Below are 24,697 nucleotides of genomic sequence, written 5' to 3'. Positions count from 1 at the left end.
TTGCAACAATTGTGTTTTTCTTTCATTCCACGTCATACATGTACACTCACCCATGCACACAGCACAGCATGTCTTTAGATTCAGGCATGTATTTGAGTGGCTTAGACTTCTCAAGGTCAGTCACCTCTGTGTATCCTCTACCCCCCACTCCCCTGTGCATCTCTGTGTAATAGTGGGAGCTGGGATGTGGGACATCTATATTTTCATGAGAAAACTCTGCTGGTATTTACATAATAGATTTAAAATTTCCTGAAGCAAATTTACATGAACCTTTTATTTTTATATCTTTATTTTTTGAGTTTTCTGAATTATGACGGGCTGTGTGGGGCTAGTCATTTTTTTTCCCTTCAAACTTGAGACTCAAGTTATCCAGCTACTTGCCAATCTTCTTTCTCCCCCACCTCTTTCTCCCCTCTCCCACCTCTTTCTCCCCTCCCCCTTCTCGTCCCCCACATCTTCCTTCCCTCCCCCTTTTCCTTTCCCACATCTTTCTCCCCTCCACTTTCTCCTCCTCCCACCTGCTCTTCTTCTCCTCCTCCTCCCCCTCCCCCCTTCTCCTTTTAGCGCTGTGGATCACATCTTTGAACAACAAACCCTCTTATTAATGGATAGCTTTTATTTTAAGTAAAGCCTGTAAATCGCTGGGCAGTGGTGGTGGTGCACACCTTTAATCCAGCACTAGGGAGGCAGAGGCAGGAGGATCTCAGTGAGTCAAGGAGTTTGAGGCCAGCCTGGTCTACAGAGCTAGTTCCAGAATAGCTAGGACTGTTACACAGAGAAACTCTGTCTCAAAAAAAAAATTCCCAAAAGCCTGTAAATTAACTAGTGTGGTTGCTCCTGGCAAGTAAACTGATGCCTGCTTCTTCCCAGGATCTGGGGTGAAGCCGCCACTGTCTTCATGTAGGAGCTTTCATTCATTCGGTGGTCGGCACCTGCGCACGTGAATTCCCAAGTCAGTACCTAAGGAGCCTGCACTCCTTGCTGTCTGTGTTTCCTGCGGGTGCATACATTTGCAGTAGTTGTCTGTGTTGTTTCCACCGTCATGTTTGCCTGCTCACCCATGCATGCAGCTCCGTATTAGACTTCTCCGCAACTACTGAGAAACCTCAGATTTTGAGTTTCTTATCCAACATCAGAGCAGTTTCTTTTAATATGAAACTCGAACTTCTTTGGAATCTGGTTCCCGTAATTATGAGAAATTGAAACCTCACACTAAGAGACTAGTTCTGTTTGAGGGAAGAAACAGCCTGTACTAAGGAGGCCACTAGTTTGTCCCTGGCCGCTCAGCCCCAAAATAATCACACAGAAACTGTATTAATTAAATTACTGCTTGGCCCATTAGCTCTAGCTTCTTATTGGCTAACTCATATATTAACTTAACCTATTTCTATTAATCTGTATATCACCACGTGGGCTACATGGCTTCTGACTCCGCCCTTCTTTCTCCCAGCATTCAGTTTCGTCTTCCCCACCTACCTAAATTCTGCCCTGCTATAGGTCCAAAGCAGTTTCTTTATTCATTAATGGTAATCACAGCACACAGAGGGAAATCCCACATCCCAGCCCATCAGTTATGGGCAATAGCTGCTTCAGGGAGGCCGAGAGGCTCTGACACGCTGGGCTGACGGGCAGACACATTGGGCCTTCTGCATGGCCTAACTCAGGTGCTCACACTTGTGCTGCAAGCGCTGTATTGATCGAGCCACCTCCACAACTGGAAACGCTTTCCCCCTTAACTGGCACAAAATAGCTACACATTGAAGTAGTGGTTTCATCGATGGAAAAGAAGATCAGCAACAAGATTGGAAAGTTGAGACTATTGAACAGAAACTGATGTCTTCTGTAAGTTGCAGGTCTTTTCCATACAGCAGCAGAAGCATGTATGATGGAGCGTGGCCCCAGGGTGCTCTTGCTTGGCTCATGGGAGGGATGTTAGGCTCACTCTGAGAACATTTGTTCAGATGCTGAACTTCATATTAACTTTGCTTAACTTAACTTTTCACGTTTCGTGTCCGAAGTGAACTTGATCTCGGGATTTAAAAGACAGCAGATGCATTTTTCTTTCCGGATGGCGTTTTAAGGCAAAGCATCTTAAACTGTTAGATGTTTTCCACGCTTGTTGTGTTCTCCGCACACGTGGCTGTCAAGTGCAAGGTGGAGGAATCTGGTTATCTGCTGTTGTGTTTCAGCCATAGCTACAGGCTTGTTGGAGGGAACACTGATGATTGGCCCGAGTTGGGAATGAAACAAGAGATGGGATCCTGTTCTAGTGCCAGACTACTTCCTGTGGTCATGCACGAGAGAAAAGGAAACGATGGGCAGACGGCAGCCCAGTTTGGGCAGAGGGAGAATCCAGATTCTTGGGGTTCTCTTGGTTTCTGTTTTCCCCCGCAGCAGGTGTCAGGTCCCTTGGACTCTGCCGTTTTTGGAGCAGATGATGTGGGTGTGATTGTTTAAACTTGGACAGTGGGATGGCTGTGGAAAGGGCTGCCTTGCAGGCTCAAGCTGCTAACACAGAACCAAACCAGGAGCGTTTACAAAACTGCAAGCCAGGAGCCAGCCCCCTCTCAGCTTCCCGTCCTATCTCCCACCATTGTCGCCTGCCTTGTCAGCTCAGCAGCCTATAACCTGAGGCAGCGCAGGCAGGAGGCAGGGTGGATACTGTCTAGGATAGATGTCCTCTCAGATGGGGCAGCAGCGCAGGCAGGAGGCAGGGTGGATACTGTCTAGGATAGATGTCCTCTCAGATGGGGCAGCCTTGTCCTCCACATGGTACCATGGAGCGCTCTCTCTCTCTCTCTCTCTCTCTCTCTCTCTCTCTCTCAGGAATTGCTGACTCTCTAAGATGCTTGAAGTTACCCTGTCATGGATTCTAAAAGTGCACCCACTCAACGTCCAGCTTAGTCTGTTCAGTTAAAGGAATCGAGTTTATGTTCCGGGGACCCTCTGTCCTGATACTGAGGAATCCCTGAGGAAAGTTTTCCTTGACATCTGCCCCCTCTGACTACTTTTTTTCCAAACCAGTTTGTTTGTTTGGTGCAGGAGAGGGGGAGGGGCATGCACTACAGTGTGTGGTCCATGCGGAGGTCAGAGGTTGCCTTGTGAGAGTCAGTTCTTTCCTTCCACCTTGTAGAATCAGGGAATCCAGTTTAGGTTGTCGTTCTTGTCACCAAGTGCTCTCATCCCCTGCCATCTCTCCTGGCCTCTTGTTTTCTCTTTCTTTTGGAGCTGCACAAGACAAGGCTACTTTTTTTGTGTCTGTCTTTTGCATTACAGACATTTTTGTTGTTTTCTGTAATAGTCAACCATTTACGCAGCTCACTTACTAAATATCTCGTGTGGGCATGATTTGTTCTTGGTGCCCAGTGTCAGACAGAGGCATCTTAGAGGGTGAGGACTGACTTTGAGCCAACAAACACGAAACATGATGTCTGTTGGTGATAACAGCGTTGACTAAGAGCAGTTAACCCTGGTCACAAGAGAAAACTGCTTAAATTGGGTTTCAGTTCATTATGAGTCAAGCAGGTGATGCGGTGGCCAAGAAGCCCCGCTCCAGCCTAGGCTGCGTCATCATCCTGCCCTTGAATACCTGAGGTCTTGCTTGCCTTCTTCCTATCAAGCCAGACCTGGAGTGCTGCGGTTTACAGTTTGGAGAGACGACAGCAAACTAGAACGTGTTTGGGAGGGCTCCCTGTTACAGCCCTCAGATCGCTGAAGAGACCATCATGTCCCCAGTTCCTGCAGTGCTCTGGACTTAACCTTCCCATTATGATCGATTTCTCTCACACACCACCTCTGTCTCTTTAACTGCGGATAATTAATCCCCTCCCACATCGCTGCTCTGAAATGTACCTGCTGTCTCCAGATGTGGCTTCTTCTTGGGTAATGCTGTTTTGGCTTCCTTCCCTTGAACTAGTTTTTCTGTTTAGTAAGGTGGCTGAGGATTGAATTTCCTGAAAAAAAAATAGAAAGAAACAAAGGGCCGGTCTCATGAGTCTCAGTCTTGTTAGGCCAGTTTCCTGTGTTTCTCTCTGTACAGTTTATTCATGTGTATAGTATACTGACCTCTCTTTCGCTCTCTCGCTCTGTCTCTTAAAGTGTAAGTTCATTGCTATTCATGCTTTATTTTCTAAACAATACTATTCTTTATTTATTTATTTATTTATTTATTTATTTATTGTGTATGCAGTGTTCTATCTGCACGTATGCCTGCACACCAGAAGAGGGCACCAGACGCCATTACAGATGGTTGTGAACCTCCATGGGGTTGCTGGGAATTGAACTCAGAAACTCTGGAAGAGCAGCCAGTGCTCTTAACCGCTGAGCCATCTCTCCAGCCCCCAAATACTATTTTTTTTTTTTGCCAGGCCAGGTAGCTCATGACTTTAATCCCAGCACTTGGGAGGCAGAGACAGGTGGATCTCTGTGAGTTTGAGGTCAACCTGGTCTATAGAGTAAATCCAGGACAGCCTGAGCTGTTACACAGAGAAACCCTGTCTCAAACACCCTCCTCTCAAAAGAAAAATATCCAAAAAGCAAAAACAATTATATTTTGTAAAATATTTAAATTTTTTTTAAAAAAATAGAATACAACAATTTGGTTTTTATTTGTTTATTTTTACGTATGTGACTATTCAGCTTTTATGTATGCTTGTGCTCCCTGCAATGGTCGGTACCAGTGGAGGACAGAAGAGGGTGTCATGTCTCCTGAACTGCAGTTACAGATGGTTGTGAGCTGTTGTGTGGGTGCTGGGAATTGAACTGGGGTCCTTCGGAAGAGTAGTCAGTGTTCTTAACTGATGAGCTAGCTCTCCAGCCCAGGATCATTTTGAATATTTTCTCTCACCTAACCTTGTCATCTGCAAAACTGATAAGGACCTTCTCAAGCTTCAGCGAGGTAATTAATACAGTTGTTCCACTAAATGACAAAGGGATAGCAGGTTGTTCCCGAGAATGCCAGTCTCTAGTTTTCTTCCTTTAAGATGGCATTGAAGGGAGCTGGGGAGCTGGCTCTGTGAGTAGAACATTTACTGCCCTTGCTCCACAGTGACACACACAGCCACCTGTAACTCCTGCTCCAGGGGATCCAACACTCTCTTCTGGCCACTGTGGGCACCAGGCTGCATGTGGTACCCAGACAGACGTGCAGGCAAACATGTGCATAAAATAAAAATGAATTAATCCCTTTTTAAAAAAAACCACAAACGACAACCAAAATAAAACTTTTTTAATGGCATGGCAGTAACCGTGAACAATCACGACTCTTGTCATCTGTGTCTTCATTTTATGTAAGCATTGTTTGTAGTGACTCCTTGGTCCTTAAAGATGAGGCATGGCTACAATTTAAAGTACCCCTTGTAACTTTTCCAGGGATAACCATTTCCAACATGAAGTCCCCGCTTGATCCTTATTTAGAAAAATTGTGAAGGCATGCCACCCCCTTGCGTGGTATTTTCCTCTCGCTTTGGCAAACCTTAGAAGAAGGTAGGAGAACAGCTCTGTGTGCCCAGGAGCCCTGCTGCTGCGATTGGGGGCTACTGGGCTCTGGCCTGTTTATCTGACCTCTGGTCGGGAGACAAATTTCTTTTTACGTTTGGTCTTAGTTAAATGTCGAAGCACTGGGCATGTTTTGGGTTTAGTTTTTAATTTATGAGTTCTATATAAGACTGCATTGTTCTCAGATGGGTTCACTATTTGGGACCTATGTGGTAGGAAGAGATAACTTTGGGCTTAGACTCCTGTGGGCACTGCACAATTGCGGTCGCATGTGTGATTCCGTTCTCAGTGCCTATGGGGCGTGGCTTGCCATGGCCTGGAACTCCAGCTCCAGGGAATCTGACTTCTGGCCCTCAGGAAACACCCTAAGCACATGCACACAAACATACTACTACTAATAATGAATGAATTTAAAAGCAGAACTTAAAAATTGCTTTTTATAGGATGTGTTGGAGGTAATGGTACACGAGATTTCAAATCACTAAATATTGCACTACTGTCCCACCCGCAGCCTGTGGCAACCAAAAATGTCTCTGGCGATGGACAAATATCCCCTGGGGGCAAAATAGCCGTCAGATTTCTGGTAAATGCAGGAGCAGGGCAGCCAGCGGATGAGAGAATGGAGTGGAAACCATACAGCATGCTGTCCTGCGGGGCACGCTTCACCCGACCCCCATTCCGAATTAGTGAATATTAAAAATAAAGGTGTGTGTGTGTGTGTGTGTGAGAGAGAGAGAGAGAGAGAGAGAGAGGGAGGGAGATGGAGGGAGGGGAGAATACTGGGTTGGCATTGTATAATTGTTTTACATTTATTTATTTATTTATTTATATTTATTTATTTATTTATGGGTGTGAGTGCATGGGTTTTTTTGGCGTGTATAGAAATCAGAGGACAGTATGTGGGTGCTGATTCCCTCCTTCCACTGTGTGGGTCCCGAGGATTAAATCAAGGTCATCAGACTTGTTGATGAAGCTCTGTCCCGTCATAAGAAAGTGTATGCTCATACCGGCTTATTAATGTCCCAGAAAAACTAGTATCTAGGCCCAGTATTCTTTAAATGCGAGCTGCAGAGTAAACATTTCTCAAGTGAGCCAAGCAAGCTCACTAGCAACTGGCTTCTGAGAGACTATTTGAAGTTCTTATGTCAAGAAAGAAACACCAATTTGCTGCTCCCCTCCCCCCAAATTGAGACGAGGCTCTTTGTAGACGCCTGTACTGTGCGTGACTCCTACCGTGGGTTGCTGCGTTTTATAAGGGGCATTTTGTGTCTCACTAGGGTTTCTCACATGAAGGTAAGAACACCAAATTAAATGTTAGCTGCCTGTGGCTATTTTAAGACTCATCTCCATAGCCAAGGGAATTTGGTTCTCACATTTTGTACCTTCTGACTACAAACAGCTGTAAGTGGGTTTATGCTGTTCTTCTTCAGAACTTACAGGGAGGCCCGGCAGCCGGGGACGCTCCGGGACAGACACGAGGCAATTCGGAGTTTCTCTTGCGTGTCGGCTGTTTCTGCTTTCATCTCTGTCGTACTTCTCAGAGCTTCTGCTCGGAGGGCCTTTCCTTAGTGAGAGGCCAGGAGCGAATGGCAGGCCGCCGTGCTGTGGAGTGCACATCCACCTGCGTTTGAGGTAGAGTGAAATCCGGCTGACACAGCGCCTTCGTGGCCTTTGGTATGGCTCGTTCCCTGTTTAGATTTACCTGGATGGTTCTTTTGTCTTTGTTTGGTTTCATGTAGATCTTAGTCTTAAAACTGTTTTTCAGAAGTTGCAGATAAATGTTCTGGGCTAGCTGAATTTCTCCTAGTGTTCTCATTGCTTGGTAGACATGGCGGTCACAGTTAGGTCTGAGGTCTCTCTTTTGGAGACCTCTTTTGAATATTAAACTTGATATGATCTCTCTAAAAAAAAAACTTTTGACCTGGTGAGTTATTTGTTCAAAATTACTAACCGAAAAACTTGCCTCTCTGCCTTTTGTAATTGAAATCCCTTAGCAGGGAGACATTTTTTTTTCTCAGAACAAATCTTTTGGCAAATATCAAGAAGTTAATTATTCTGGCGAGAAATGGCGCTTGGAACTTTTTTGGAACATTGCAATATCTATGCTGATTTAAGTAAAAGAAATGGATTCTGGCTTGAATAACTGTAGAGTCCTGGCGACGTGACCATGTCAGATGTCTTGGCACAGCCTCGGGATAGACGGGACTTTCCCACCTCTTTCTGTAATCTCCCATCTTAGCATGTGGGAGTTTCGTCGAGGTTCTTGGGTTACACTGACATGCTCAGCTTTTCTTGCTGTGCATACTGCTTTGTGAACACATGCTCTGTGTATGTCTGCATATGCTTAAAAGACATAACAAGGCATAGCCATGGTGGCTAACTTAGCCCTGGCCATGTGAACACATGATCCCTAACTCTGTAATCCTTTGGTCAGAATGTGAAACGGCCCATCGTGGTGGTGGAGTTTGCGGGCAGGCGCTCAGAGTGCATTTAACCCATCATCTCTTACATGTTGTGCAGGCACATCTAAACGGGTCAGCGGTAACTTGCCATCAACCGTACATCCAGGGGTCAGAATTGAAAATAAACCAGGTTTGTTTCTCGGAAAGGTGGCTTTTCAGTCTAAACAGCCCCAGCCCCGAGAATGCCTGTCCTCATCACCTCCAGTTTCAGGTCACACACTGGCCACAAATTCCCAGACCTGGCTTCTCTCTGGCCTGATGCCTTTGGCCTCAGGCAGTTTAACGCCACCTTCCTGGTTCCTCGGTGGAGGTCAGAAGAGGAGTTACAGGAGGTCCTCTTCAAGAGCAGTCTTGACGCTGAGCCACAAGTCTTGGTTTTAAAAGAATTCATTAAAGTATTGATTTTTGTGTCGAGGCCTTAAAATTCAAGGGGCAGACAGATGACAGAAAGAACAGTTTTTATTCTGCAGTGAAAGATCTTAGACTGGCTACACTAGCTGAGCTTAAGCATCTCCTCTTGCCATCCTTGAATCCTTTCAGAGGACATCAGGGTCTTGTCACACCTTCCGCCCACTGTAAATTGGCACTGATATTACACAACTCTGTATTAAGATGGTAGACTTAGGCTGGGGATGAAGCCAGAGCTGGTATGTCCCCTCCCCTTCCCCGGACAATTAGCACTGTTTACTTATCAGGGCAATTAAGAAGATCGTAGTTTACACATCCTGTTAACATCAAAGGGCTCCTGGTCTGGACCCTGTGTGGAAGCAGACAGCTTTTTTTTTCTAATTTTTTTTTGTGTGTTTTTATTGGGATTAATCATGGGTAGGAACTGTCACCTTCAAGGTATGCCCTTCCCATCAGCAGATAGTATTCTAATGTGTTCAGTGTTCCTTCCACGGATTCTAGTGAAGACTTAGCAAGCATTATTTACCTCGTGTACTTCAGCGCTCAACCCCTGTCCATCCTGAGCCCCGAGTGATGGTATATCATGCTCACTTATCTATCTATCATCTATCTATCTCTCTATCATCTGGGGTTGCTGGCGGTTCTGCTTGGCTGCTGGAGAGTGAACTCGTGTTCTCTGGGATCTCTCTCCATACTGCCTTCCAACTTGTGTTGTTTCTAAAAGGATTCTGCTAGTTCTTGTCAACTTGACATAAGCTAGGGTCATCTAGAGAACCTCAACTGAGAAAATGCTGCTATTGGGTGGGCCTATAGGCAAGTCTGTGGGCCGTTTTCTTGATTAATGATTGACGTGGAAGGGTCCAGCTCACTGTGATTGGTGTCATGCTGAGCGGGCGGTTGTGGGTTGTAGATATACAGTAAGCAAGCTGAGCAGGCCATAGAGAGCAGGCCTGTAGGTGGAGCTCCTCCATGCTCCGCTTCAGTTCTTGATTAATGATTGACATGGAAGGGTCCAGCTCACTGTGATTGGTGTCATGCTGAGCGGGCGGTTGTTGGTTGTAGATATACAGTAAGCAAGCTGAGCAGGCCATAGAGAGCAGGCCTGTAGGTGGAGCTCCTCCATGCTCTGCTTCAGTTCTTGCCTTGACTTCCTTGAATGATTGATTGCGATTAGGAAATGTAAGCCAAACAAACGCTTTCCTTCCCAGAACTGCTTTGGGTCATGGTCTTTACAACAGCAATAGAAAGCCAAGTAGCACAGCATCTGACACAGGGTGGACACTTAGCAGAAGTCAGCTTCTTGCCCTTTTCTGTGTGGGCAGCCACTGCTGTCTCACCTGCAATGTCTCCAGCCTCAAACGGGTTGTGCTCTTCCCTGGAGCACTCACTGTGTGATACAGGTCCACTGACTCCTCCCATAGCCTCTGGAGCACTCACTGTGTGATCCAGGTCCATTGGCTCCTCCCATAGCCTCTGGAGCACTCACTGTGTGATCCAGGTCCACTGGCTCCTCCCATGGCCTCTGGAGCCAGACAAAGCTGTGTTTGCTTCAGCTAACCGTACTCTTGAAGAGTATCTTCCTGTTAGTGTACAAAGTTGAATAGCATCGACCTGATTGGCAGCCCGGCAGCCTTTACGTTGTACAGCGTGCACAGAGCGCTGCTATAGTGTTTCCCAGTGAAGGTCTTTGTGTGGTGAGGACTTGGTGTGTACATGGGCCTACCGTAGGCTCTTCAGCCACTAATAGCTCAGAGGAGGTAACTCTTGCTTCCGAGCAGTCGGCCCTGGCTGCATCTTTAACAAGAGGTAGTTGTTCTCTTAGGAGCTGCCCCTGTCTTTCATCTCTTCCCTGCTCCCTGCGTCCACTCTGGCTGGCTTTTGTTATTAATGTGGAGCGGTTGAAGTCACTGACTTGGGTGAAGGCCAGGCAGCATTACTGAAGTCGTCTATTACTTCCCTGGACTGGTCATGAGCGGGATGATGGAAGTCAGAGGGCCAGGGAAGCTGCGTCTCTAGCAGCCCACAGGAAAGGTGTGTTGTCTGCTTCCTCGTATTTACGTGACTAGGTCTGGATCCTGCTCACTGTCTCTGCAGCTCCCATCTCACTGGGCGCCTTTCTCTTCTCTGCGTAGGCTGACCGGGGCTGTGTTGGCCATGTGTCCGGCTTCCTTTGTCTGCTGTTACTTCATTGCATAAAATCTTGTCTATTGAGTGCAGGTAGAATTGTTCAACTAGACTGGCTGTTTCTGTAGACCCTTTGTCATATGCTAGGTTGGGTGGCAATTGTTGCGTCTGTGTCACTGGTGTTGGCGTCTGGGTTTCCCCTGTTACTGGAATAATGCGGTGGACAGAGTCAGAATCTTTGTCTGAGGAGCGTGACTGAAGAACATGCTTGCCTTCCTGCTCTGCTGTAGTGTTTGGGGCTTGGGAATCTGGGTTTTGGGAAAACACAGTGGAATTTTATTAGACATTTTCCTGAACCCTCTACCTGCTCTTTCCTGGAACACTCCTTGTTTGGCTCTGGAGGGGTTCCACACTTTGAAGAGCACAGATGCCAGGGCTCAGGCTGTTTTGGTGATCGGTTGGCTCATGAAAAGAGGTATTGTTTGCCAGGAAAGATGCAGTCTGAGGAAGAGCGCTTGAGGATCCTGTGACCCTCAGAGTGAGACAGGACAATGGCATAGGTCAGCCTGCGCAGCTGAGCTCTTCTTTAAAAATACAAAAACAAAAAAACCAGTGTGTAGTTACTAATATCTGAAAGCAGATACATGCACTCAGATTCTGCTGTGTTGTGGTGGGAATGGGAAAGATAACAATATCCAGACATACTTTCTTTTGACTTATGTTCCTACATGATTGGGGGGTTTTCCACTGTGAAGTAAAAATTACTTTCTCGCTAAATTGTGACATGCATGGACTTCATTATTATTTCAACAGTTTGGGGTGTTTTTTTTTTCTTTTCTGTTTTCTCAATTCAAAAGCAGTAATTGTAAATCATAATTCCTAAGAAAATGCGACTTCCGTCATGACCACGGATGCGTGCGCACTGCACACGTTCTGTCTTTACTGTCAGGCTCAGGAAGGGTGGCCACAGCACTGGCGAGTTGTGATGTGTCCGGACCCTCTCTCCAGAGACTCCGTGTCCTGGTTTCCCCTGAGATTCCCACTCTTGGCTCCTTCAGTCCTTGCTTGATGCTTAGTTTGTGAGTTTCCCAGATTCTGATGAAAGGGAGGAACTTGTGTTTCCCCCACACCGCTGTTTCAGCCTCTTCCCACAGTGAAAGGAGAAGTCTGTTCTTCTAGTGTCGCGGTGTCTTTATACCTACTTCTCTTAGGGATGACTGTGATGGACCGGTCATGGTGGTGCATATCTTTAATCCCAGCGCTTGGAAGACCGAGGCAGGAGCACCTAGAGTTCAGAGAAGTCTAAATACACTGTGAGATTTTGTCTTTAAAAAAAATGGTGTGTGTGTGTATGTGTGTATAGGCTGAGTGTGTAGCCAGGTAGACTACTTGCCTAGCATATGTGAGTTAAACTCCAGAAATACGAAATACATAATAAAACCATATTGTTAGAATGTGTTGTAGAAAAAAAATTCAAATTCTTAAGTTATCAAGAAGAAAACGATTATTAAACCAATCATAGAAAAGCCACTATTAACATGTTGAGGTAATTACTTCCACATTGGTTTTGTATGCATAGATCCTTATCTATTTATTTATCCAGGCTTCTTGAGACAGGCTGTCCTAGAACTCCTAATTCTCCTGTTTCCATCTCTCTGTGCACCATGCCATTCAGCAGCCCTGCTCATTCTCTTGAAAAAATACTTTAAACTATTTAGGAACCTGGGTTTGTAGACCATAGTATTTGAGCACATTTTCCACATCCCAGATTGTTCTTGGTAAATAGTATTTAAATAGCTGCAGAGTTTGCTTTTAATCTAGTGTGGTTTTTCTTGTAAAGAGTTAGAGAAAAATGTGCACTAAAATTAAAAGGCACAGTTGGAAGATGTCTCCTGTTTTCTCTTTTATTTTTACAAGTTATTTATTTCTGCGTATGCTCACGTGTGTGCCCGTGCCAGAGACTGACTGGGTGCGGTCCTCACTTGTGCTCCACCTGACTTTTTGAGAGAATCTCTCATTGAACCTGGAGCTTGCAGATTTCGTTAAACTGGCTGACAGGGAGCCCAGGTCCTGTCCGTGTCTCCACAGACGGATGATTACAGGTATAACGTGGGTACTGGGGACCAAACTCAGATCTTCAGACTTCTCTGGCAAACAGTTGACTGACTCTACCATCTTCCTAACACACCTTTAAAGAAAAATGCTAAGGCCTTGTCTCGTGTATTACAGGCTACCCCTGAGCTCATGATCTTCCAGCCTGCACGTCCCTAATGGCGGGTGTGCGGCTGGTTTTGTCATCTTGACATAAGCTATAGCCATTTTGGAAGAAGGAACCTCAATTGAGTAAATGCCTTCATTTATTTGATTGGTCAGTGACCCCCCCCATAATTGATGTGGGAGGGTCCAGCTCACTGTGGGTGTGGCCACTCCTGGGCTGGTGGTCCTGGGTTCTATAAGAAAGCAGGCTGAGCAAGTCCTGAGGAGCAAGCCAGTAAGCAGCACCCTCCATGGCCTCTGCATGAGTTCCTGCCTCCAGGTTCCTGCCCTGACTTCCTGTGACAGTGACCTGTGATGTGGGAGTGTAAGTGACATAAACCCTTCCTCTCCAAGTTGCTTTGGTCATGGCGTTTGGCACAGCAGCAGCAACCCTGGCTAGGATACTGGAATACCTGCTGGTAAACCACACTCACTAGTTTTAATTTCTTTCCTAATTTTAAAAGTAAAAATTTGCTTCAAAGTTTAATTGATAATATGCAAATTTTATGTTTACATACCAAAGATTTACTCTTTGAAAAATTTTTGTAATAAAATGAACATATATTAGAAATCCTTTGCGTAACAACAGTTAATTAAAATAATTATTTTAATTAGTTATTATTCATAGCAAAGTTTTCAAACAACCAACTTTTATCCCCACCTTAAAAAAAAAAAAACTTCAGGGCCTGGAGTGAGGAGCATTGACTCCTCTTCCAGAGGACCTATGTTCAATTCCCAGCACTCACATGGCAGCTCCCAGCTGTCTATAACTCCAAGATCTGACACCCTCCCACAGATCTACATGCAGGCAAATCACTAATGCAAATAAAAATAAATAAATTTAAAATTTTTTGAAAGAAATCTTCCCTTTAAATTTGAAGTAAGGTTTTGGCTTTTTGTGTTTTTTTTTTCTTTTTTTTTTTTGCAACTGGCTTTTGGGTTTATATACTTGTGATGTAGTCTCAGGGTATATTTAACTTTCCTTGATTCTCCAGGCTGTATAGGACAAGAAAGGCCATGGCAGTCAGGGAAACAGAGCCAGATTGTCCCCATTAAGGTGCCAAACCTCCAGCAGAGGGTAGATGCCACACCAAACAGAGGGGGCAGGAAAATTGTTTGGATTTTTCTAGCGGGCTTTGCCACTGATTAGCAGGCCTCTCTCAACCTGGTGTCCTAAGCGTCAAGACCGTTGCAATCCACTGGGCAATTGGGGAAGAGGTAATGGCACCAGCCCGGGCTGGAGGTTGGCAGACTGGGGGCTGTCCGATGAAATCCACTTTTTGACATTCTCAAGGTTTTTCAGAGGAATCCTGGTAAGTCATTTAACCTGTGTTATTGGTTTACTTGGTTCCTAAAGGAGCGTCCTAATTAAACCGGAGCCAGCTGCCAGTGGATCTCAGCGGCGCTTTTCGGTTTGAAAACTGAAACCTGGAGTGGCAAAGCCATCTCCTAAGGATCGCGCTGCAATCGACTAAATAGTACTGTGGTTGGTCCTCACCCAAGGTGGGCGATTGGGGGAAAAGAGTGTGGTTAAGAACTCTGTGTCCCCCAGACATCTCTGCAGCGATGCCTGAGCTTCTACTGTCACTTTCTAAAGGTGACAGTTCATATCAACTGTTACAAAGGGAAGGCATGTCTAAGAGCACAGCACTGACTTAGCCTTGTAAGAGGTCAGATGCTTCAGTATTAGTAGATTTGTAGCAAGTCACTGGACTCCACTTGGTGTGTGGGTGTGTGGTGGGATTATCGGGGTTTTGTAGTCTTAGAACAAAGTTACTTTCCTTTCTGAGTCAGTTACCATCTTGTGCCCTGAACTAAGCTTGGAGATGCAAATCTTTATTAAAAGGTCTCCAAAGTCCACCTAATTAAACAACAACAACAAACAATTTGCCTCTCTCTGTCTTCTCTGTTTCTGTCTCTCTTCTTTCCCCCCTCTTTCCCCTTTCTCCCTCTCCCAGTCCTTCCTCCAGCCCGGACATTCCTTCCAGCTTCTTCCTCAGTCATTCTGAAAGCTGTTCCTACCTCCACATTCAAATGTAGTTCGCCCTAGTTTAATTTCAGCTCGAGAAAAGGGAGATGATCTAGATTTGTATGGGTCATTTTCACTCAGCGTCCAGTTCTCCAGAACCCTGACGTGGCCGTAGCTAGCTGCAAGGGAAGCCATGAAAAACACACATTAGCACACAGACAGGTTCTGTGACTACAGAGTATGCTTAAAGAGTCAGTAGTGCCAGTGTGTCAAACCAGCCCGTCACCTAACTTGGAAAGAAAATTGTTAGGACACAGCCATTCCTATCGACCTGTGGATGGTTGGTCTCCTTTCATAGCACCGTGGACAAGATGAGGAGTTCTCTGAGACCATATAGACTTCAACGCAGAACACATTTATTATCTTGCCCTTCTCAGAAGCCTGCTGACATCTGCTAGATAAAATGGAGAAATGAAATTAGAGGAGTAACTAATAGTTGGTGCCGCCGTTTGCAGCTTGGTAAACAGGGTGAGTCTGTGCCGTAGAAAGGCACAGCTGGGCGTTGTGCCTACAAAGATTGGTAGCTCACAGAAAGTTAGTTGGTGTGCAAGTAATTGTTGAAGAAGCGGTGCTCAGGGGTAGATTTTTGGAGCAAGGCAGGAAGTTATTTGTTGGGGGTGAAGAAAGAGGGTGGTGCAAAAAGTTGCTTCGGGGGAACGCTAGAGAGATGAGCACTTGCTCTTCCAGGGGACCCAAGTTCAGTTCCCAGCACCCACACCAGGCAACTCACAATTGCCTGTAACTCCAGCTCCTGGGGATCCAATGCTTTTCTCTAGCCACTGTGGGCACATACACACACACACTCACACACACACACACACACACACACACACACACACACACACACACATTTGTGTCTCTTTTTAAAAGTTGCTTCTCATGTGAACTTCTCCCTTCATAATGACGTCCCTTATTTCAGGGGTGCCCCCCTTCCCTGCACCCTACAGATCATTGTGCATTTTTCTCTCGCTTCTTTCATGACTGGGGCAGAGGAGGGTGCTGATGTCATGTGGATGGACCCCATAGGAAGATATAGAAGGCACCTCCCCTCTGCATCTGGGTCTATATTCCAAACTTAGGGGTGGCCCAGTGAGACACATAAGTAGGGGTGTGAAGGCAGAGTTCCCTATGAGTGCCAGAATGTAGCCCAGGCCACTTGGAAGGACAGGATCAGGGACCTTCCCACAGCAGACTGCCAGGGACCTTAGCCACAGCTGGTGTCACGTGTGTCCCTTCATCTTTCCACAGCAACTAATCAAGGGAAAGGGGAGCTTTTATTTTAATAGGAATGGCTGATCATGTAGGGTGCCAGTGCTCCTTCTTCCTTAGTCTTTGTAGGCAAGCATGTAACGAGGAGACTGATACAGATAATGAAATACTTGCTTGTGCTGGCCAAGAGCACACATCATTCTCTCATCGCTTATTAATTAAAACCTGGTGAGCTTGGCGACAGCATTGGAAAAGCAGGTGGATAAGATAACCACAAACTTTTAAAAAGATCAGCAGGAAAGATAGTCCCAGGGGTAGTGGTGGGGTTTCCTCTGAGCAGGGTGGTGTCTGAAGCGTAAATACAGTGGGCAGGCCCCTTTTGACAGTGGGACACCTGTCACTTAAGGAAGGAAAGCGAAGGGGTCTTGTTCCTTATGCTTTTGTGACTCGGGGTAAAGCAAATTAACGTGGAGTTTTTTTCTCAAGCTCACGTTAGGTTCTCTGCCATGATGGCTGTATGAAAGTTTCTGGTTTGTCTTCTCAGTCACTTTGCCAAAGTGGATCCAGCAACTGGCATGGCACTCTGCAGACAGCGAGTGCTCGGTACGTGTTTGCTGAATGAATAAAGAGGTGCACTGGACACTTAATTGTCAGGGCTTTCAGGAGGATGAGAGGGTTCTCGAGCACGATGCTTGTCTTGAGAAGACAAAAGGCTGTGATCTCCAGGCACCTCCTTCACGCTCTCATCCTCCCTGCATTTATGCCTCTCCGGAATCTCTCCTGCTTTTAGAAGTTTGGGAGAAGCCAGGCAGTGGTGGTACATGCCTTTAATCCCAACACTAGGGAGGCAGAGGCAGGCAGATCTCTGTGAGTTCAAGGCCAGCGTGGTCTACACAGCAAGTTCCAGAACCGAAAAACCCTATCTGGAAAAATAAAAGAAACAAAAAAGAAGTTTGGGCGAGTTAGGGTGCGTAGGGCGTTTCACCACCCCTCTGCCGTAGACACGGACTGCAGATTGAGTTCATTTGCAATGGTCTAGTGGTTTATAGCCCTGCAATGTGATGATGCAAAGCTTGGCTTTACTGAGACATCACAGACTGTATAACAGTAAGAAGGTCTCCTCCAGGAATTGTTTCTGCTTGAGTTTACTTCCTCCAAAGTTTGAGTTTCACAGAAATCTCAACCTGGTGAAATGGCTTAGCAGGTAAAGGTGGCTTGCTATCACAGGCACTTTGGCGGTCACTCACGCACACAAACATGCATGCACACACGCATACATTTTTGTGTAATGTAATAAAAGTAAACAGTAGATTATAGGTATTTGTGAACAAATCAGATATTAAACCTTTAATTTTGATCTAACTCTTCTGGCCCAGATACGAGCACCTCCACAGAGGGAAAATCTAAGAGAGCAGCGCTCTGAGTGGCCAGGAGCTTTCCCTGAGGACAAACCATCTGTAGTAGTTAGCTGTCTGCACTGCACATTGGGCAGACCTGCAGTTGATCATATACCAGCCTGCCCTGCCCTTTGTCTTTGGGGGAACAATAAGACATCCAGCCCGCCACATCTGCTTGTCTCCCTCTTTATTTCAAAGCAGGGACCATTAGCAGGACTTGTGCCCCCAAATCAGGAATGAGATAGTCCACGGGAAACAGCTGAGGCGGTGTGGCATGTGGTCCCTGCTGCTACCAGCCCAGATGACTGCTACCTGTGCTGCGAGCAGAGACCTCGGAACCTGTGAACCGAAGGAGCCTATGCTGCACCCGTGGCCGCCCTGGCAGAGCGAGCATCGCAGGTGTGCAAGGCAGGATGCTCCTTGCAGAACTGAATTGCAAGGATTCCTGTTCCTTCCACCGGTTGCTCCATCTCCCAGCCTCTCAGAGACCGTCTCTGCGGTAGGAGCCAGGATACGCTGCGCTGGGCAGAGGGAGACCTGGGAAGTCAGACTGCCTGTTGACAGTAGACCTGGACCTAGAAAAGGTTCCTCTTGGCTGTGCCGTGTCTGTTAGGGTTAAGTCACCCAGCCACAGCCGACTGCCAGAGACACTGGGAAGTGTTGCTTCTATGTGGGTTTCTGTGTCCAGTTACTGCTCATTCACAGTGTAGGCAATATTTATTAAAACAGCATTTCAAATAGAGATCTAAATGTCCTTGCTCGGGGAGAGGAATCTCAGAACTGCACACGGGCCTTGTTTCTCACATGAGATAGATTTTCTTTTCTTTTTTTGGATGGAATCCACTTATTTAAGTATCGAATTTAAACTTTGGATAAACCTCACATTAAAAAAGAAAGTATGACTAAAACTCTGTAGAAAGATGTTGGCTCCAGTGGCTCAGCACGCCTTGACATCCAGGTACTTTGAAGGTGGAGGCGAGATCAGAGAAGTTCAGCCTCACCTGCATAGGGAGTTCAAGGCCAGCGTGGGCTACGAGACCCTGCCTCAAAAAGAGCAAAACCCCAAAGGACTAAGTGTGAGCACAGTAGATAGCAAGTATGGGGTAGCGGGGCCCCCTCCTCTCTCCCAGCTCTTGCTTCTCGTTGCCTGTGTTTAGAGCCTTCCTGCTCCTCCCCTTAAGGCGTTTCTAAAATACTTCATCGCTCTTGTGTCCCGTGTCTCCCCCACTGTGCTGTGGTTTCCGGCTGTGGGCTGTGACCGGCTCCGGGTTGTCCTCCAGCCCTGTTAGCCTCTTGCGGTCACTGCTGTACATGGCACTGACTCTCTAGCGTCCGCGTGTCAGGAGGAACATGTGACACGTATGCATCTGTCCCTGCAAATTAGCCGCAGCACAGTGTCTTCCAGCTCCACCGATTTCGATGCCTATGATAGGATATCATTTTAATGGCTGAATAGTATTTCATTGCGTACTTTGATGAAATTACTACACTATATTTTCTTATCCATTACACTGATGTTCATTTAGATTGATTCCACATCTTGTGAATTGTGCTGCCAAAAGTAAGAAATAATGCCAATAAGGGAAACATGGATTGTTCTGATTTTGTTAGTATATGTTGTATGCATGTGTTGAAGCATTGCACGGTGCCCCACAAATGCATATGACTGTTACATTAATTGAAAAAAAAATAAGGCTTAAAGGAGCACATATGTTTACCGCAATGGTTTGATCATTATTACACACTGTTCCCAGCTATCAAATTGTAGCTCATGGGTATGTACAATTAGCTCCAGAACTAAGAGAATGAAAACTCTGAGAAAGGCCACTCTGAAGTTAAGCCCTTATCCGACCTGGCAATGACAAAGTGCATTGGTTTCTAAAGGAAACTTTGTAGAAGCTGTGCAGTTACTTCCAGGGGCTGGCGGGGGGGGGGGGGGGGGCAGAGAGAGGGCAGGTGAAGTATAGGGGTGGGGCTTGGGGCTTGACTTTCTTGTGACGATCACCATTGTTGTATGAAAAGGAGGAAGTCACTTATATTTTCTTTCTCTTGTCACTGCCCCCCAGGAGAAAAGGGACTGAAGACACAGATTCCTGCATTCAGGAGGAAGGAGTTCAGGTTAGATATGAAGTAGGAAGTTAGCAGCTTGCCTCATTAGAGACGCACAGAGTCTTAAGGAGGGTTGTCACTAGGTTCTGTCGGATGCCTGTGACGATCTCAGGTTCCTAACTCTTCCGTGCTTAGAAACTGCTGAAAGCAATCTGAAGGAATGAAAAACAACCAAAACCCAACAAAACGGTCTGTAAGAGTATGTGTGCCAGTAGCACCCCGGGAACTGTGTGAATGTGCAACCCCTCCTCTGCATGAGGGCTGATGCTGAAGAAGAGGTGACTGTCGTTTTATAAGTACCCTCTTGTCTTACTGCTAAAAACAACTGCTGTTACTTTAAACATATGTCCTCAATTTAGTAGGAAAGAAAGTCGATGTGAAATGATTTCTTATTGTCTGTGCCCCTCGTCCAGGCTAAAATTAGCCAAATTTTATATAAATGCTTAGAAGGAAAACTTCTGGGCATGGGCTTTGTAGACGGAGCTGTGTATCTTAGTGGATTGAAAGTGAATATAAGCGACCTAATTCAAAACAGATCTTTGGATTATTAATTAAATCCTAATGTAAATCGTTAGTTGCAATGAAAACAATTATCATTTTGAGGTAGGGAAGCATGTGTGGAGAGATCAGAGGACAGCTTTGTGAGGTGGGTTCTCCCCACCCACTTTCAATGGGTTCCTGGAATCAAGCTCAGGTCACCAGCCTTGTGTGGCAAATGAGTGTCTACCAGCTGATCCGTCTTGCTGGCTCAGAATTTTTGATTTTTAAAAGACATTAAGTTGTGGTAAAATATATGTGGCCTAAAATATTAATGTTAGAAATTATGATGCGTTAAGAAGGTGAGAAAGCATGCCAAGGTTATTATTTTATAGAAGCAGGTCCTCTCCGATGTGGGGGGGGGGGGCTACGAGTGTTCACATTCAGGAGCCCTGAGAGTTTAGCGAACGGACTACTTTTCCTTCATTTCTGACATTAAAGATAGTATTTGATAAGGATTCTGACATTGAAGATAGTATTTGCTAAGGATTCTGACATTGAAGATAATATTTGATAAGGAAACAATGAGCCAGCATTCCTAAGTGGCTGGCTACTGGTGGCTTCTCAGTGTGCAGACCCTGAGAAATGTCAGCAAGGGTGTCAACAGTTGTACGTCCAGCAGGTAGAGAGTGAAGTTTCTTTGTGAAACTTAAGGTCCTTGGTTTTTATTAAGGTTATCCCATTATTATCCCTATGGCCTCTCTTTTGTGATTATGCACCTGGTTCTTTCCTGTGGTCTATATGTTTTATGTGCATCCACAGACAGCATGGATTTGGATGTTTGTTTCTCTTTACCTGTTCTGTGCCTGCACCGTTGATCGCTCTGGGTCCTGGGTTGTGGACTGCAAGACCGACTGAAGTCTCACAGCAATTTGCTCCGACTTGGACTTGTTTCTGTGAAAGGAGTGGACTGGCACCTATGAAATAATAAAAGTGGCGCAGGGGCGATGGTTTGGTCTGTAAGGTGTCCACTGCACCATCGTGAGGACCCGAGTTTGGATCCCCAGAATGAATGCGAAAAGCCCAGGCTTTTGCGAGGGAGCAGGGAACCCTAGCAGGGGCAGAGGGTGGAGGTACAGGATCCTAGAACCTAATTGGCCAGCTAAGCTAGCCAACGGCATGAGCCTCAGGTTAGTGACCAACACACCCTGTCTCAAAAAATAAAAAATATCAGTGAAGGAAAGCACCCAAGTTCTGGCCTCTGTACGCACTAACATGCACACACTGACATTAACAAGAACTTACACTTTTATATGCACATATTCCACTACCACTCATGTGCGTGTATATACACTAACACACACAAATAATAGAATTACACACCAGAGGTCAGCAAAGGCGACTGCAGTGCTGGTTTGTTTAAGAAAGGTCTTAGTTTTGAAAGGGCTGCTAGGAGGAGGAGGAGGAGGAGGAGGAGGGGGAGGGGGAGGGGGAGGGGGAGGAGGAGGAGGAGGAGGAGGGGGAGGGGGAGGAGGAGGAGGAGGGGGAGGGGAAGGGGGAGGGGGAGGAGGAGGAGACGGAGCCGGAGCCGGAGCCGGAGCCGGAGCCGGAGCCAGGTGGTCATGGCGCATGTCTTCCATGCCAGCACTTGGGAGGCAGAAGCAGGCAGATCTCTGTGAATTAGAGACCAGCCTGCTCTACAGAGTGAGTTCCAGGACAGCCAGCGCTGTTACACAGAGAAGCCCTGTCTCAAAAAAAAAAAAAAAAAAAAAAAAGAACGGGACAGATGTATGTCATAGTTAACCTTTACAAAACGTATGCTGCCCCTCAAAGACAAGATACCTGTGGAAGAGGCTTGGGCTCTTGAGCTGACACTGGTTTGACGCAGGCCAATTACTTAATCTCTCTGCCTCATTTTTGCATCTATAATTGGGAATAATTACACCCTGCCTCATAGTGTTGTGGTGAGGATTAACTGAATGTATAAGTGCTTAGAACAATGTCTGGGATTAATGAGTGCTCAATAAATGTTAATCAGTGTTTCTGTGGTGGAAAAAGTTCTATAGGAGCGTCTGAGTTAGGTCTAGGTTTCAGCTGGTGCCCATCCAGAATGCTTTAATCCATTTTGTAATTTCTGCATTGAGAGGGGAAGGCTTATTTGGGTTTTGGGGGGGGGGTTGCTTTTTAATAATTAGTGCTTTACTGAAAGAAAAATAAAGTTGAATCTACACTCAAATGTGAGAAGAACGCTTGAAAAAAGGAGCCCTAAACAGCGATGCTTCCTAAGTTAAGGGGCGCTGAGGCTCGTTTCTGCTGGGCATGTTGACACACACGTGGCCTGTCATCCCAGCACTCTGGAGGTTAAGGCAAGAGATGGATGCAGTCCAGGCCAGCTTTGCCTACATGGCAAAGGCCCTGCCTCAAAAACAGCAAATCAAAAGTCCTTTGATGTACTCCGGCGAAGCAGTCGAGGAAGAAATGGTGTGGAGTGAGAGATGTAGAAGAGGAGATAATGTAGAAAGAGACCTAAGGGGAAATGGGAATGAAAAGGGGAAGGACACAGCTGAGAGGACACTGCAGGCTTCTCAAGGTCCAGTTGATCACGCTATTTCCAGGAAATGTGTGATTCCTTTTGCTTGATTCTCTTCTGTTGCAGAGATAAATTTTTGGCATCAAGTAACCATACCTTGTGTATGTCTCCCTAGGAACCTCCGTGAATCCATATTTACATGTTTAGTCTTTAGGACACCTGGCTAGTTATTCACAGCCACGGTTATCATCAAACATTTGACCCACGTCTGAGCGCCTTTCTCTGATCCTCGGGCCTTTGAGTCAGGAAAGGACAAATGGTTATTTAGAAAATGCTTTTTAAAAATTAATGAAAGACAGTTCTCCATGTTTCTCTCTCTCTTTCCTTCTCACTCTAGCTGTGTTCTCTGTGTACTCTGTTGATGGATATTGGACCGGAGTGATGAGTGGCCTAGGCTGGGTATTTGATGATGTCAGGGGACTGGAGTAATGGCCTTGCATGAGGATTACACGATGAAGCCACGCATTGATTACCTCATCTTATGAGCTGATGGAGACGTTCAAGAGGACGAGATTGCAGAGCTTTTAAGCTTGTGCAGCTCCCAGGATCTGAGCTAAGAGCTCGCCAATTGTCATCTCCCAGGGGGACCATGTCAAGGGTAGTGGTGGTTCGGCCTGCTGAAATACACTGTGGGACCCTGTTAGGGCATTTCCCAGTGTCCTTAGGATGGTTTAGAAAATGTTGAGTTTTCTTTTGTAGCAATGATAGACCTAAAAAAAAATCAATTTCTTTTTATTGTTGGGTTTTGTCGTCCTGTAGTAGAGTTTGAGTCTGCCAAGGCAGAAGCGCTCTACTTGGTAAAGCTCCACCCTTCTTCCAGCGGTGACAGTGGCACTTGTCAGTACTCAATAAATATTTTGGGAATGAGTGAATGGATGAACAGATTAAATAAGTATAACCATTATTCCCAATGAAATACCTCTCCAGATGGAAGTGGGTTGCCAGTTGGCATTATGTTAGATCCATTTTTGCTAAGAAGAATGTTGTAAATTTTGAATGATCTCCATTGAGAAGCTAGATTATGCCAAAGGGAAATTCAACTCAGGCTTTTACACATTTATGTTTTTGCAGCGCAAATGGTGACTGACACCATGGTTAGATACAACAGCCAAGGCGGCGAAGGCTTCAGTCAGAAGCCTTAACTTCTAAGAATATCTGAGAACACTTTTAAAAGTTTGCTGTTCTCTGTGTTCTTGTGTGCACCATGAACTAAAATTCATTGAACTTCTCTTTCAGACAGAGTGAATTAGAAAACACAGGTAACCACTACGCCACACGTCCTTTAAAGCCCGACGTCCACACCCTTTCATGGGCCCTGGGTAGAGTAAGATGAACACACCAAGGAGTAAGACACGCTGCAGGGATTGGTTGGCTCATGTATCAGGCTTGTGAGCCCCATCCTTGAGTGAAGAAAGGGACAAGGGATAGATTCCAGCCGAAGCTACCTGTGCAGAATGGCTAAGAAATTGCATGGGTGTTGGGGGCGGGGAAACTACAGATTAGATTTCTGTTGCCGTGAGAAAATATCCAGACCACTGAAACAGCTTACAGGAAAAGGGGTTTATTTCAGTTTATAGTTTTGAAGGGATAGAGTTCACCATGGCAGAGAAGACATGGCTCCTGGTGGCAGGGACAAGAAACTGTATGATTGCCTTGCATCTACACTCAGGAAAGGGGGGCAGGAGGGAGAGAGGGAGGAGGTGGGAAGTGATGTCAGAACGTTACATCTCAAAGCCTGACCCCAGTGCCTCCGGAAGGTTCTATGACCTCTCCAGACAGCACCACCATCTGGAGACCAAGAGTTCAAACACACGACCTCTGGGGGACAATTCACATTCAAGCCGCAACAGTTTTGGAAAGGCAATTAATTGGTGAGGTGGGAAAAAAGGGACCTCCATTAGAGCCTGCCTTGAGAGCATTTGCCTTTGAGTGACAGGAGGAGAATGACAAGGACCCGCGACAAGCAGAGAAGCAAACAGAATCCCAGGCCATCTTGGGACTTAGGGAAATGTGTCTATGGTCACAGTACTGTGACTGCTGTGTTGGCTTTAAATTGGTGCAGACTTTAAAATTGAAGAAAAAAATATTGAGCTGGTTATGCACCAGCTTTGACAGTTAAAAGTCTAAGTCCAGCAGATGG

At 45.9% G+C, this 24,697-nt stretch overlaps 1 protein-coding gene across 8 annotated transcripts in view; it reads left to right on the top strand.

Moving 5' to 3' along the window:
- The window catches only part of Gab1 (GRB2 associated binding protein 1), a 116,164-nt gene that overhangs the window by 35,565 nt on the left and 55,902 nt on the right, over positions 1-24,697 (top strand). The window contains exon 1 of one of the 8 annotated variants that reach the window (XM_075976555.1): positions 6,867-7,170. The exons of 5 other annotated variants lie outside the window; for them this stretch is intronic. The gene's annotated coding sequence lies outside the window, so the exon portion shown is untranslated. Of the gene's footprint in view, positions 1-6,866; positions 7,171-24,697 lie in introns of those variants that run through there. 2 more of the 8 variants (XM_075976553.1, XM_075976552.1) reach the window with 2 other exon arrangements.

Source organism: Microtus pennsylvanicus, chromosome 6 (assembly GCF_037038515.1).
Source record: "Microtus pennsylvanicus isolate mMicPen1 chromosome 6, mMicPen1.hap1, whole genome shotgun sequence".
Classification (NCBI taxonomy): domain Eukaryota; kingdom Metazoa; phylum Chordata; class Mammalia; order Rodentia; family Cricetidae; genus Microtus; species Microtus pennsylvanicus.
This window is presented reverse-complemented; position numbering and strand designations above follow the sequence as displayed.